Source organism: Ctenopharyngodon idella, chromosome 21, assembly GCF_019924925.1.
Source record: "Ctenopharyngodon idella isolate HZGC_01 chromosome 21, HZGC01, whole genome shotgun sequence".
NCBI lineage: Eukaryota > Metazoa > Chordata > Actinopteri > Cypriniformes > Xenocyprididae > Ctenopharyngodon > Ctenopharyngodon idella.
The window spans coordinates 18,515,596-18,530,338 of NC_067240.1; the positions used below are offsets into that span (position 1 = coordinate 18,515,596).

Genomic DNA, 14,743 nt, shown 5'->3' on the forward strand with positions numbered 1-14,743 from the left:
TGGTTCCCAACCACATTCCTGGAGGCCCACCAACACTGCACATTTTGCATGTGTCATTTGTCTGATATTTTAGATCTTTGAGTCACTACTAATGAGCTGATAACCTTAATCAGGTGCGTTTGATTGAGGAGACATGCAAAATGTGCAGTGTTGGCGGGCCTCCAGGAGAACCACTGTTCTAAGAAATTGTACTCCTCCATTAACCTTAGGGTCATTTTGACCTAAATTTTACAGGGGTTTGAACAAAATAATCTGAACACCCATTATCATAGGGGCTCTGGTGAAAAAACAAACATTACAATTTGTATTTTTTTATTTTTTTTCTGTTTATCTTCTCTAGTTTGAATATCAATGCAGTGTAAGTGGTTTTCAGTAGTATTTGGTACAAGCCGTGTGTAAGATGGGCGATATGTCAGACATCCAAAAAGAGCAAATCATCGGAGCCCATTTAGCATAAGCATCTGTAACCTTAACCGCCCAACTGGCAGATGTTCTGATAGATGACATTCAACAGGAAACTATTCAATAGTTGTATAATAAGTTTGGAAGCTGTATTTAACACAAATTTTGGTATAACACCTTAATAAAGAAATATTGCATTATTATTTATAATTATTATATATTGCCCATTATTTATGTATGTATGTATGTGTATATATATATATATGTGTGTGTGTGTATATGTGTGTATATATATATATATATATATATATATATATATTATATATTTGCATTATTATGTGTAAATTGGTATTTATTGTTTCATTTGCACATGTAGAGGCACTGATACCTCTTTCATTTGATCATAAAACATTCATTTTTGTTAATTATGTAATTAATTAATTTGTTAATTGTTATTTATTAATGCCATTTGAAGAAACAGGCACATGAGAAATGTTGCTGGTCATATAATTATTGCAAGCCATCATTCTGACACAACGTTTAGTTTATTTTTATTATTATATTTCATAACATAATACTTATGACTAAACTATTGAACTATTGTAGTGAAGGACATGTAGGGCCTCATTCAAAATCATAGCATGTTATTAAATATAAAAACAATTATTAAATATTAAAAAAATAGCCTACATCAAACTCTGTATCAGCATACTATAGCTTATGGATTGTGATCAATACCTGCTTCAAATGTCATGCATAGTTAACAGTGAGTGATAGTTCATGGAAATATTTTTAATAATATAAACTCATGGGCAGTGTTGGACAAAATCATATTTGGCTGACAGAATTATTGTTGTATAGAACTGATAAGATGAAAAAGGCGTTTCTGTGTCAATGAAATATTGAAACTATAAATGAACCAATGTAGGGGAAAAAAGAAATTGAGTCAAATTCTCATTTTTCCATTGTTAAACTAAACTTTCCTATGAGTGAATTGAATGGTCAAAAAGACTGGGTACATCTTTTGACAGGGTGATTTCAAGTTTTTATAACAACTACTGTCTTTCTTTTTTTTTTTTCTTAGTGGCAAGAAGTGGCGGAGTACATGGGTGTCCGAGGATGCTGTACAGTAGTTTGCGAACTATTTGCTTCTGTTTAAATTCATACACATTTGATATATCAGTGCATATAATGAAATAAATACAAAATATGAGTAGTAATTGTGCTTCAATGAATTTGTTTTAACAAATACATTGTACTTGAACAGTGGATGCATGCCTATGTTAATCTTGCAAAACAGCAAAGCATCTATCATATAATATCCTACAATAAAGTATTGTGTTCTAAAATGAAGTGTTTAATGTTGTCTAGGATATGTACTAGGGCATTATCAACATGGATCCTTTACTGCATTAGAAAATAGAACATACACCGTACTGAGGAAGCATTTAAGGAAGTGCAAGAAGATAAAAAGGTAATTTTTTTCAAATTACAGAAGGTCTTTTATATTGTGATTATTTATATTGCATGCATTTTTGCACCTTGATCTATGTCATAGTAACAAAATGTACCTTGTTATTATATGAATGACATATTGGCCTTGTGTAATATTACAAGGTGTGTCAGACTGTGTAATGCTTTCTTAAATGTAATGAATATTTGAATAATTCCACTACAGTAGAGCAGCTTTAAATAGAATTTGAATTTGAGCTGAATGACAACTCTGATTGGTAGAGCTGCTTTACAACAGAATTTGAATGTCATATTTGATTTTTTTTTTTCTGTTTATTACTGAGATGATTGCTTTGAATCAATCTGTTGTATAAAGCACTACAACAATAAATGTGACAACTTCTGTTATACATATAAGTTGGATTAGTTGTTTCAGGTTCACCCAGTGCCACTGTTTAAAAAAACACAGATATATAAAGAGATAATCAGTATGTAATATAGCCATATAAGTTTTTAACATTTTTGACAACTGCTTGTGGTAGAAATTCCCACTGTATGCATAAGCTAGGTAAAACTGCTTCAGTCACCACAGATCTCTGTTATCCTCTGGTGGCCCTCACTCTGAGTCAGATGGTGTCCCATCCCCTGTGATCACTATTACTTGGGAATTAAGAATCTCTTGTGCCTCACTATCTTGTTGCACAGAAGTAACCAGGCAGGACTCCAGACAATGCCCTTGACATGTGTTAATTCACAGCCAGGTGTATCTGGCTGACAAATCACAGCGAAATACCCACTGCATGTATTTATTTAGAATTATGCATGTAAAACATATCATAAATATTAATGTTGCAAAGTAAAAGTGATTAAGTTTTGATTCTTTTTATATATATTTTTATTTTCATTTCATCAGATCAGAGTCTCACAATACCCATCAAAAACTGATACAAGCATAATGAAAATATGGAAAATAGGAAAAAGATAAAATTCTAGAATATAATTGTGACTCAACATAGTTTGTTGTACATGATGAGGAGAATACAGATGTGTAGGTTTTATTGCCCTTCCACCCCCAGGGGCCCAGTAGTGCCCCCTTGAAGAGCAAAAAAATGCATACTTTGAATGACTGTAAATCAAAGTCTGATTAGTGTATTTAAAAGAAAATTTGCAGGACAACTCTTTATGCTGTGTTTAATAAATAATGTTAGATACAGCTTCCTGACATATAGAAAGGTGGTATAAATGCGTTTTAAAAGTGTGCATAGTAAAATACAAAATTTCAGCCTATCTCTTAAATATGTCACAGAGGTTTGCCCAATGAACATATTTAAATATCCATTGATTCATTAAAGATGGAATTTATTTAATTTAATAAGTAAACGTTTTTAAACTACATTACCCATAAGCCTCCGCCATTCTGTCGATGGAACGTGAAATCATGGTGCTGATACTTGTAGTTCTTTGAAGTGTGTGCTTAGGGTTAGGGTTGTGATGTCGATAATGGGATAATTTCTCTCAACATAGCAATGTGGTATTGTTAACTGAATGTATAACTGGCATAATATTAACAGCAAAACGTACTTTGCAACACGAAGCTCTTTTTAATAGGGGTTTAAAGATCGACCAACCAGAGCGGTTCCTGCCGGTGCTGTGGAGCCAATGACAACGCAGTTCAAAAGAGGCGCCATGCACACGTCTACATATATGGTCAATTACGACAGAATCTTCCGGTTTTATATGGCGAATTTATTAATGAGATGAATGCATAAGACTCCTATAAACAAATATTTGGTTATGTTTTATACATTTATAATTTCCCATTAAACGTAAACTAGCATTTTTAAACGATAGATTCCTTTGTGTGGTTAACCTGATGTAGAAATAGGCTTTAAGTTAGGCTCTTCCAAGCAAGGGCCAAATGGTTTCCATCCATTGCATACACCATGGGGTTAAGTAATATTTTTTAAATATATTAATTAATTACACATATTAAATACATAAACATTTACCCCCGGTTTCACAGACAAGGCTTAAGATAGTCCTGGACTAAAATGCATGTTTGAGCTGTTTTTAGGCTTTTAAAAAGATGTGGCACATGTAAGCTTCTTAAAACAGTCTTAAGCCTGAAATAAGATCCTGAGTTTGAATCATTACACACAAATCCAATAGTACTCAGCTGAAATGGGCTATAAATCAGATTAACCAGTTGTCAATCAGTCTATTAGGGCAAGGATGAAAAAGGACCTAGGTAGGCATTTTAGTTACATATCAGCTCTAGAGCAAAGCAGTTTAGCACATTTATTGGACAGGTCACTGCAAACATCTACCCCATTACATAAAATCTGCAGCACACTCATACTGAAAACAATAAAAATTGGTTGGCAGGTTCTCTGTCTGAATTTGTCATGATTTTGGTACATTTTGGTAAAACAATGTACAGATAGTCATGAATATTACAGGTTTGTTACATCAAGAAGCTATTTTACAATAAATAATAGTGAGTGCAAGTAATGTTTTACAGTGTAATTTTTACCATGTAAATTATGAAATTTAATATAAAAACAAGAATTTAACAGTAGGATTACACATTTACACAACACCTTGTCAGTGTTTTATCAAGTAATATAGACAGTTAAGATTTAATGGAAATTAAATGAGTATTTAGTGTATGTTGCTCAGTTTTTCCACAGTAATGATTTACAAAGTTTTTAAATTTCAAATGAAACTTCATCTTCATCCTCCTCCTCATCCTCTGAACCATACTGGATATAATCCTCATCCATGTCAAGGTAATCATCATCTTGCAGTTTCTTACACACCTCACAATTGTCTAGGACACTACCATACAGCTGCTGAACCGAGGATATGTGACTTTTTAGGTAGTAGTAGAGCGTGAAGTCCCAGAATTCCACTTTTGGAAAGTCCAGAGTCATGTTCTGTAAGTAACATAAAAACACAAAATTATAAATCAGTCATTTTAAGGAGGTTCTATTCTGCTTTAATTTTCTGCAAACTTTACAGCATCAATGAACTTATTCAACAGTTGAAGAAAGCGATCATGGATTATTAACAGAGATTCAGTTAAAGAGCATGATATTATGGACATATTGATGTTAATATTGTTTTTAACAAAATGAACAGAAAAGTATGTAGTACTTACTGTTCTTTTTTATATCAACAGCAACATGACATGAAAGGTCATTTAGAAGAGATAGATCCCTTTTGAGGCTTTTCCAGTGATTCCTGATTTCATTCAGGACAATGCACTCCTCTTCGTTAAGGCGCTTCAGCAGCATCAGTTGGTCAAAGGCCCTTTTTTTGGTGACAAGATTATCTGTGAAGATATTTCCAAAAATAATGACATGAATAGTGTATCAATATACTTTGTACAAAGGCGTTTAAATATATAATTAAAAAATAAATATAAATTAAACATTTTTTCTGACGTTTGCATGTATAAACAGAAACAATTATCAAAGCTACAATTTTTATGAATGTATTATTATACATTTCAGTATTGACAGCTATGAAAATAAGTTTGTAGTATATTGATAGATATGATGAATATAAGTTATGATGTTATTGTATTTGGTCTTGGGGGAACATGCTGCTGAAAGCATGCAAGATGTCCTGCTGCACAATAGGTATACACAATATCCACTGTAAGCAGATAAGCTGCTACATACAGTACATACATTTAAATGAGTAACATAACATACCATGCTCATCCAGTACCCATGGCCATGCGTAGCTCTCAGATGCCAGAACTGTGTCAGCTGACTGCAGCTTTTCAGGTGCTTCCCTGTTGTACTCATCTACAGCTGCACTAAATTTGGCCTTTTCCTCCAAAATTTTTTTACGGAGTTTGTGTCTTCTCGTTTCCATCTGAAAAGACAAATGCAATACCATAATATGTACAATTTAAGACTCTTTCTTAAATTAAAAAAAAATATGTAAGCAAAAAAATTCATTCAGAAAGCAGTTTGCAAAATACTGTACATATTTTTTAAAGTACATAACATTTATTTCTTTCCCAAAGTTCTTCAGCTTAGTGCTATCCAAGGTCTCACTATTATAAAACAATGCAACCCAGTGTTGAAATTGTTAAAAGGGCCTATTATGTAAAATTCACTTTTACATGGTGTTTGAACATTGTGTCCCCTGTGTGTATAACCAACCACCCTACAATCATAAAAATCTATTTTTTTTATAATCCTCATAAGTCAGAAGCAGTGTCTGAAAACGCACTGTTCCAGTTTTCTCCCTACTGTGACATCATTGTAGGGAAATGCCCCATTCACTGGCGATGATCTCTGCCCTATTAGCATAGATCCCGCCCTGAAGGAGCCGCACACAGTCCGCCATGTTTATGCCCTTGCTAGAGCAGATAGTGATATAATGTTTCAGCCATTCATACATTATAACTAATCTGTTGATGGCTGTCATAATGAATAGCTGTGGTTAAAAACTAAGCTCAGAATCGATACGGAATCATTGGAGAGAGAATCGCAATGCATTGTTTTTTTTCTCCCACCCCTAGTATGACCAACACAATATTAGGTTAAATATAAACTGTTCCTGTAGGCCTGGCCTATATGCGTAACATGCCAAGTTGATGCTTCCTCTGAAGACTGCTTTACTCTCTCGCATGTCACGTGACGTGACCAGAGTGTAATCGCAGCCTTTGCATTTCAGAAATCTTGTTTTATCATATTGTGATATTATCACAAATGCAATTAATCGTTCAGCCCTATTTGTGATCCAACTTTTCATATCCAGAACATGCAAGTACCGCACCTTATAATATGTTTTCGCAAATCGTCTTTCTGAATCTGCTAATGTGGCTAAAGTTACCATTGTCTCTTACTGTATTCACAGAGACCAGAGCTTGTTATTTTTAACCTGAAAACGCTCACTGTCTATAATTCTGAAGCACACTTTTATTACTTAAAAACAAAACTAATGACATAGCTCTGATCTCTGTGAATACAGAGACAATAAGTTTAGCCACATTAGCCATACAGTATGGTAAAAAACACACACAAACATTCACAATATATAACGTGGTAGGTACATGCTCTGAATATGAATTTGGATCACAAACAGTTGGTATTAATCCTTTTTTGGGAATTTTATTCACTGCATGAGATTCTTCAGACTCAAGTTGTTGTTGCTGAAGTATCCAAACTAGCGCAAGCTATAAAGGGTACACACTCTTTTAAAAAAAGGGAGCGAAAGCAGCTGATCAAATGTCGTTCTAATATCAAATTTCATTAATTCCCAATACTTTCCATAGGAATTTTCTAAACTCGCAGTTGTTGTATATTTTTCAATAATTTGTTTAATTTTCATCTTTAAATATTCATTTTCAAGCAATTTATTATTTAATTTCCAATAACTGCTTTATTTGACTGATTTATCTTGCCCCATATTAACTCTTATGAATATTCCTTTATGATCCGTCATTATGCAAGGTTCTATCAGCATAGAAGCCACATTTTTAGTTAAATTATTAGACACTAACCAATAGTGAATACGGGAATGAAGAGATGAGTCCTTGTTACTCCACGTATATTCCTTCCTGGCTGGATTCTTATATCTCCACACATCGATAAGGCCCAATCGTAAACATATATTATCCAATTCACTTGAAGAACCAGGCCTATTTTTAGGAGGCCATCTATCAATGGTTTCATTAAACACAGTATTGAAATCTCCTCCCCAAATAACTTTGGCTAAAGGATATAGGAACATGAAATGTTGAATTCTAGACTCAATATGTGAAAAAAGTATTTCGTTATTCACTTGTTATTGGTGGCATAACAATTGACTAATGCAAATTGTTCATTATCCTTATTTAACACAAGCAATATCCATCTACCAAAATCATCTTTTTCGTAATTTAGTATTTGTCCTGTAAATTTATCTTGTAAATTTATCTGCCAAATGACAACCAAATTTCTTTTCCTTACTGGTTTTTCCAAAACACTGTATCTGAAGAACATGCATGCGTTTCCTGAATTAAACAAAAATCTACACATTTCCTTTTGCAAAACAAAAACAAAGCTTTTCTTTTTAGGATATCACGAATACCTCTGGCATTGATAGAAAATAAAGAAAGAGACATTAGTCCAAAGGATTACTAAAAAGACCACAGGAGTAAGAAAAAACCCGAAACTTTTAACTTTAACATAATGGGATTCTCACATATGACTGCCAAGAATTTTAACAGTTGCAAACATTCAAATAAAACTTAAAGTGCGTCCAGTTATTATAACAATCGAATTTTGAACTCAAAAGCAACCACTTATTTATTAACAAAGGAGATCAACTTTAACTTTGAAAATACCGCCAACTGCAACAAGACGACCAAGTCTATGTAGTTCCGTTACCTTCTTCAGGACAAATCTCTTTACCGTCAACGAAAGCCCTCTCTCCGCTGAAGTATGCATTTTTGCCTTCCTTTCTTGCTCTCTCTACAGCCGGCCAGAGACGATTCCGTGCTTCTATGTCGAAAGCAGACAAGTCCTCCTTAAACCGCAGCCCCTTGCTGGTTAGATACTCATTATTTTTTGAGTTTTTCCAGATGAAATCTCTCGCTGTTCGAGAACTAAATCTCAGGATCACCAGCCTTGGTTTCACTTTTCTACCGTCATCGGATGTTTTGAGTCTGCCAAGTCGGTGTGCTACATCCAGAGCATCAATTACTGCACGTTTATCCGTGTCCGAGGCCACCGCTTTGCATACTTCCGTCACAAAACTAAGGCTGAACCACTGCAATCATGTCGACTGTTTTAACAATGTCTTTAGTACCTTTCTGGACCTTGAAAGTGGTGGTTACACTGCTGTCTACGGAGGAGTCACATATCTCTCGGATTTCATCAAAAATATCTTAATTTGTGTTCCGAAGATGAACGAAGGTCTTATGGGTGTGGAATGACATGAGGGTGAGTAATAAATGACAGAATTATATATATATATATATATATATATATATATATGCTTTTATGTCCATACGAAATTGTAATGGAGTAAGAAGTATTATTTTTTCCTTCCAATGTTTATTGAGTAAAATTTGGTTTTAACACAAGTACTCAAGTAAAGTACAGACTCCCCAAAATAACACTTAAATATAGTAGTGAAGTAGTTGAAGTTGCAAATCATTTACACCTTAGCCTACATACAATGGGTTATGTGCAACAAACTTCTGTATTCTGTAAAACAGGTTGCATCCCTTCCGGTTCAAGTCGTCTGTATCTGCTTTGTTAAATATATAGCCGTTTTACTTAAGATGCCTTCAAAAGAACTACCATTGCCTACCACTTATGTAGATGATATCTAAAAAAAATGTTTTATCACTAACATTCGGATATTAAAAACAGAATAAAATGCAGACAATAAAAATAACTAGGAAGGTTAACTGATTACCAAAAAAGTCATAGATATCATTGTCAGTTCATACTGATGTTAACACTTTCTCTGACAAGCGGATGCGAGGAGGCCTGTTTTCAGTACGTTCGGCATAAACCCTATAGCGTTTATATTTAAATAATAAAAATAATACAGCTGCAATGTGTCCCTTTAAAGTCACCAAATCAAACTTTGTTTTTTTATGGAATACTGCATTATGTATTTTAAATGATGTATCCATGCACATCTTTTTTTTTTTTTTAATTATTAATCAAGTGGACTCGTAGTCATTAATCAAAATATCTTTCCCTCCCTCTTCCAATGACATCTCATCTCTTCTATTAGGCAGTCGTGGCCTAATGGTTAGAGAGTCAGACTGGTAACCCGAAGGGTTGTGGGTTCAACTCACAATACCGGTAGGAAATGACTGAGGTACCCTTGAGCAAGGCACCTAACCCCCAATCACTTCCCGGGCTGCCCACTGCTCCGGGTGTGTGTGTTCACGGTTTGCAGAGTGTTTGTTCACTACTCACTACTCCTAATGTGTTTGCACTAAATCGTATGGGTTAAATGCAGAGGACAAATTGGCCTTCACATGTCAATTTCACTTTAACTTTCTCTGATGACGTGTTGTACTGGCACGAGGACAGGACAACCTGTCACTCACATGACATCACAGCAATAGCAAACCAGTTATCCAACCATCCAACCAATTCCAAATGGACAAAATCAAGTGCCATCCTTGACCATGGTCTCTGTATGCAAATGAGCACATTTTAATTAGTTTACACCTAATTTGCATATCATAGGGTGATTGTGATGACATTATTATACACAAAGTTTACTGTATTCACCTGTAGTGTCTTTCTCTCGAGCTCCCTTTGATGTCTATGTGTACACGTGCCTGACAACCACTGTACAATTTGACAGAGCAGATGCTGTCATTACAGTTGTTGTCCAGTGGGGTACACTGGTTACTTGAAAAGATGTCTGCAGAAATGTATTTTGATTCTGTACAGTTAAAAAACAAAACACACTATATGGACAAAAGTATTGAAACACACCTCTTGATGTTTGAATTCAAATGTTTCAATCAGACCTACCGCCACAGGTGTATAAAATCAAGCACCAAGCCATGCAGTCTGCATTTACAAACATTTGTGAAATACATTTGTCATTCAGAAGAGCTTAGTGAATTCAAGTTTGGTACTGTGATAGGATGCCTTCTTTACAATAAGACATTTTGTGAAATTTCATCCTTACTAGATATTCCACAGTCAACTGTAAGTGGTATTATTGGAAAATGGTGTTTAGGAACCGAAGCAACTCAGCCATGAAGTGGAAGAAGTTACAGAGCGGGGTCACCAAGTGCTGAGGTGCGTGGTGTGTAAAAGTCACCAAAGTTCTGCTGATACCATAGCTGAAGAGTTCCAAACTTCCACTGGCATTAGCACAAAAACTGTGTGGTGGGAGCTTCATGGAATGGGTCACATCAAGCCTCACATCACCAAGTACAATGCCAAGCGTCAGATGGAGTGATGTAAAGCATGGCGCCACTGGACTCTAGAGCAGTGGAAACATGTTCTGTGGAGTGATGAATCACGCTTGTCTGTTTGGCAGTCTGATGGGCGAGCCTGAGTTTAACGGCTGCCAAGAGAACATTACCTGCCTGACTGCATTTTGCCAACTGTAAAGTTTGGTGGAGGAGGGATAATGGGGCTGTTTTCAGGGGTTGGGCTATAGGCCCATTACAGCCAGTGAAGAAAAAAACTTAACGCTTCAGCATACCAAGACATTTTGGACAATGCTATGCTTCCAATTTTGTGGGAACAGTTTGGGGAAGGCCCTTATCTATTCCAGTGTGACTGTGCCCCAGAGCACAAAGCAAGTGACCTCAACCTGATTGAACACCTTTGGGATGAACTGCAACGGAGATTGTGAGTCAGGCCTTTTTGTCCAACATTAATGCTGTGACCTCACAAATGCTCTACTGGATGAATGGGCAAAAATTCCTTGTATGGGCACTTCTCCCGGAAGAGCGCGCGCGCACACATCGACCAGAGCGAGAGAGCAAGAGCACGCCCATCAACGTGCTTAGTTCGGGTTACGGAAGTCATCGGCAGCCCTGCACATGACTTGCTTGAGAAAGAATTTATTACTTTGTTTTTAGACCACGAAATCAACAATGTCACCAAAGAAGTGTGTTTTTGGTTGTGAGGGAAAGATAACCTTGCTTCCCAAAGAACCCAGCATTAAGTGGAGCTGAGAGATTTGTGCTCACGCATTTCATTGATGCGCTCTCGATATTTGTCATTAAAATAACCTTAGAAGCCGCCTTAAATTAACTATCAAAATAAGGATAAAGTCGTATCTGAAAGTGGTTAAAATGAATGGAGAATATCTTGTGTTTTCTGTGGCTGCTCGAGCCCTCAGGATCGGCGCTTATGGTTTTATAAACAAGGCCCAGTTCAACGCTGGATTTACAGATCATTTGAAACTGAAAGATGGAGCGGTCACAGTGATAATCATCCCGGTCATGAGTCGGAACTGCAGGCGGTAAGTAAAACTGCATCAAATGTCTGTTTTGTTTGTCTGCAAGTGCATATAATGTAAACAACACAAACGTATAATGAATCAAAAGTTATCCAGGGATAATGCGATGGTGTATTGTGTGTGTTTACATTTGTTTAGCTGACCATTGATAGCTTCGCTACGCCAAATCTGCGCGTGCTCATCACTCTTTAGCTTCAACTACGGCACGCCTCCAGGAGTTCGGCTATTTTTGGAAAGAATATAAAGGATGCTATACTAATCAATAGGTACTCAAGATTAACATGAGATTGTCCAAAACTGTGTGTTATGTACCCTTAAAGTCCCTGTTGGTGTAATGGTCAGGTGTCCCAATACTTTTGCCATAGTGTATAAATTAACTTACTGTAGCAACACCTTGTGGCCAGATATAGCAACATTTCCAGAGGATCAGGGTTTTGCTGGTTAGCATCAGCCAGTTAACCTCTGCTGGTAGTTATTGTAACTACATGTTATGAGGTAGGGTAGATGTTTTACCAGTGCCCAGTTTTTGAAAGTCTCTTTAAAGTGATAGGAGGTCTATAAATCCAAGAGAAAGCTGTCTGTTAGCATTCGCATTCACTTATTTTTTTTTAAATGGAATATTTTAGTATTTATTATAAATGATTTATCCATGCAAATTATTATCATTATTATTATTATTATTATTTTTAATTAATGTGCCCTCATAGCTCCTCACTGCAGAACACGAAATCCAGGATCCAGATCCAGGGGGTAGAGACAGGTAGGTTTAGGGTTATGTAAAGTGGGGGGAGTTGGATCTGGACCCAACCTTGCCCCCTGGATCTCTTGTTCTGCAGTGAGGACCATCTCTTCCCTCTTGCAATAACATCTCTTCTCTGATGACATGTTTACTGGTGTGAGGGCAGTACATGTCACTCATATGAGATCACAGCAATAGCAAAACACAAGATTAGATCAATTGACCCTTCTCAAAGACCCGCCCCCCTTAGTTACTGTCGATTTGTCCGACAAGCCATGGCGCTGTCAGGCCACACAGAGTGAAAAATACATCACGGAGCAAAGAGGACACTGACAACACGTCGACAGACAAGACAGAGCAGGTTACTTATGATATTAAAGTCCCAGCTTTCAAATTGTGTAATTTTTTTAAGAAATTCTAACAATTTTGGCTCTTTAATGGGTCATGACAGATTGCTGTAGCGCCTCAGCTCAAGTGGCTCGTGAACCGATCATCTCTTCCTGCTAGTTAGGTCACACCATTTTTTAAGTTCAAGTCCACCGAGGTTAATCTTCTAACTCCTGACTGCTTTGTCGGACAAAATGGTGGATTCGGCGTTATGATTGGTTAGATCACTTGTCAATCAAACTCCCAGCGAAGTATCAATTAGATCAAGTCCCTCCCTACATTTTTTTCTTGTGCAAGAAGCCGTTTCACTCAGATATATGGCACAATAGAGAAGAAAAGATGCAACTTCCATTTCATGTCAACTTTAAAATCTTTGTTCACAGGTGTGTCCTTGTGGTGCCATCAGCCAATTATCATTGCCATGAGCTGTATGGAAATTAATGAATTTCCATAGAGCAACATTACAGTTCAGGTGACAACAACAAAAAACTGTGCCCATTCTTTCAACAATTTGAAAGAGGCCCAACACAACAAAATTAGCACAGCTAATGCAACAAAGACAATAAGACATACTTACAACAGAAATAAGACATCATACACATGTACATCCCAAAATTCATGATGTCCATTTTTTGTTGATTTATCCCATTGATATTTTAGGATATGTTAACACTTATATGAACTTAAGAAATAGCTGATTGTTGTGATGCAAGCACAGGTCATATCTACTTGAATTATAAAGACTGGAATCTGTAAAACCTTTTTTTTTTTTTTGGTAATTATGGAAGATTACGGAGCCCCTAAAGGGACGTAGTGGTGGGAAAAAATTGGGATGGGAGGAAAAAATTTTTTCAAATCTTTTGCGTTCCCTCGCAAAACCGTTCCCTTGCTGTGAGCTCGGACAAACACTTCCTCTTTAATGTCCCGCTGGCCGGCAGTAGGGTTTCAGTCAGCATATGTTAATAATGCACACAAATAATGCGCGGCTCATAGAGTTTGAACTTGTTGGACTCAAATATAAAGAAATGCAGTCAGTGCTTAAGTCAAGCAGTTCAGTAAAGTTGCCGATATATTCACAGATTCGAACTTCCCGGGTCAATAACTCGTAAGCTAAATGTTGTTAATACACAAATGCAGTTATTTCCAATCATAGTAAGTAACCTAGACAACGAGCTACAATAACCCAATTTTCCTCAAATGTGCTTTATAATAAATTGGTTTCTATGAGCAGGCGGCGGAGAGACACGTCTGAAGGGACCATCTGAAAAGTGCAAAACCCAAAACCCTTTTGCTCGTTTTATATTAAGAAAAATACTCAATAACTTAACTGTAACACACTGTACTGTCACCAAATTTAGTTCATACGTCACTGCTCTCTTGCTGGTTGTACTGGAACACTTAGTTTGATTTAAAAAAAAAAAAAGAGCATAACTTTTATGATTATTTATTATGAAAGAAAATCAATAACTTCACTGTTATTAGTAAGAAACATTAAATAAATTGTAATGCCATCATATTCAGTAAGCAATTATCATGCAAAAGCTGTTGTAAGTATGTAAGCTGCGTACCAACATAATTTGTGTAAGGCTTTATGTGCTACTTGCCAAACTAAGTGTTGTAGTACCTATAACCAGCAGGAGAGCAGTGATGTGTTAACTGAATTGGGTGCTAGTACAGTGTGTTACAGTGAAGTTACTGAGTATTTGTATTTTTCATAATATAAAACGAGCAAAAGGGTTTTGGGTTTTGCACTTTTCAGACGGTCCCTTCAGACGTGTCTCTCCGCCGCCTGCTCATAGA

The 14,743-nt window shown here is 36.1% G+C and overlaps 1 long non-coding RNA gene across 1 annotated transcript; it reads right to left on the reverse strand.

The window, feature by feature from the left end:
* Positions 1-3,573: 3,573 nt before the first annotated feature.
* LOC127503992 (uncharacterized) lies at positions 3,574-5,732 on the reverse strand. Its single transcript, XR_007927271.1, has 3 exons — positions 5,574-5,732; positions 5,015-5,188; positions 3,574-4,790 (listed from the first exon to the last, which is right to left on the reverse strand). It is a non-coding gene; the product is annotated as an uncharacterized LOC127503992 (long non-coding RNA).
* Between the last annotated feature and the right edge of the window lie 9,011 nt (positions 5,733-14,743).